Below are 1,663 nucleotides of genomic sequence, written 5' to 3' on the forward strand. Positions count from 1 at the left end.
TCCCTGTAGTGCTTCATTCCTGATGAGGCATGACCGAGGGGGCCGCAACTTCTGCCAATCGGTGTACAGATTTCAATCCAGTCATTTTCCAGTCACTATCCAGTCATCCAGTCACCCAATCCCCAATCATCAACCAGTCGGATATTTTTGTCATAACTTGAAAGACAGAGGAGTATTTATTGTACTCTTGATATTATGTCACCAGTACATCTTATAGCAATTCAAATTAATTGGAGGATAAAATTAGCAGCAGACAATACTTTTTCACAAAAATTACAATAACATAAATTGTTTTAGGTGAAGGTCATCACTTTTCATCTCCGTAACTTTCTTAAAATATTGGAGTTTGTGTTTTTACAGTTCATTCTCTGAACTAGGTAGTTGAAGCGAGAAAGGTATAACAATAGAAACTAAATCAAGTTGTCATCACATAGGCTTTTACTCATATTATCTAATTTGGTGGTTAATTATTGATTGCCTGAAAGAAGCGCTTTCTGGGATTCGGTATGGGACTCGCTTTCCTCAAATCAAAAATATCTGCCGCAGCTTCTTGATATGTTTTAATGTTAAACTCAAACCTAATTTTAATAACCAGAAAGGAATTTTGCATGATGTCGAAGGTCTCTAAACTGAATTGTATACATATTTCTTCAAAAAGTTCTATTGCGGTTTGGAATGGAATGGAACAAAGTGGGGTCGTTGGGGTTTTAACACCATTTGTTCTCTTAGTTTCCTTGATACTAAACCCAAGAGCCATCTCCCATGCAACTTAAGAGAGTTTCTTGAGAGAAAGTTTGGAAAACCGTTCCAAATGGTTCAAAATGAACAATTTTTCTAACTCTTCCAAAATTCACCAGAAAAATAAAATAAAAAATAGGGATGGTTTTTGGACCAATACTAATCAATCAATAATATTTTGGTCAAAATCGAAGGGAGTCGAGTAAAGCCTTTTGATTCAGGCTTGATATGCGGAGACGCTTCACGTAGAAATTCAAAGTTTTCATCGTGCTTTACTTATCAAGAGAGCATAAAATACGTGGTCATCGAGCGTTTGTCCACAAGAACAAGTCTAAATTGGCCTGAAAGTAGCAGTGGTAGTTTTGAGAATGGTCTGTGAAGGAGTAATAGGCAACTCATCTTACTCCGGTGTGTGGCAATTTCACCAATCATACAGCCTTCCAGTCATTTTCCAGTCACCCAATCACAATCCAGTCAATTTCCAGTCAACCAATCATGTTCCAATCATATTACAATCTCTCCAGTCAACCAGTCATTTTCCCAATCAGCCAATCCCTATCCAATCATCTCCAGTCACATCCAGTCATTTGATTGGCAATCGGTGTACACATTTTTGGAGAGTTGCGGCCCCCTCGGGCATGACGGACTAGAGCGGCAGCAGTGAGCAGGGCGCTAGGGGTGCAGTCGGGCAGGCCTAAAGGCAGGCCGACCGGCTGCCTTATGCATGCGAGACGCAAAGAGGAAGGGACAGTGAGGCAGGCCAGCCCGCCGCCCCGTCCCGCGTCCGCGCCGATCTGGTCCATTCCCTGCCGATTCCCGGCACGGCCCGCTCAGTATGCAGAGCGCGCAAAGCCAGCGGCCGTGCTCCTGTTGCTCGGTACGGACTGCATGGCCGGACAATCTGTCTTTGCACTGCGCCTGCTCC

At 43.0% G+C, this 1,663-nt stretch overlaps 1 protein-coding gene across 1 annotated transcript in view; it reads right to left on the bottom strand.

Moving 5' to 3' along the window:
• The window catches only part of LOC113217690 (pyridoxine/pyridoxamine 5'-phosphate oxidase-like), a 22,099-nt gene that overhangs the window by 15,405 nt on the left and 5,031 nt on the right, over nucleotides 1-1,663 (bottom strand). The gene's annotated exons all lie outside the window — the stretch shown is intronic.

Source organism: Frankliniella occidentalis, unplaced genomic scaffold, assembly GCF_000697945.3.
Source record: "Frankliniella occidentalis isolate FOCC.00 unplaced genomic scaffold, Focc_3.1 Scaffold85, whole genome shotgun sequence".
NCBI lineage: Eukaryota > Metazoa > Arthropoda > Insecta > Thysanoptera > Thripidae > Frankliniella > Frankliniella occidentalis.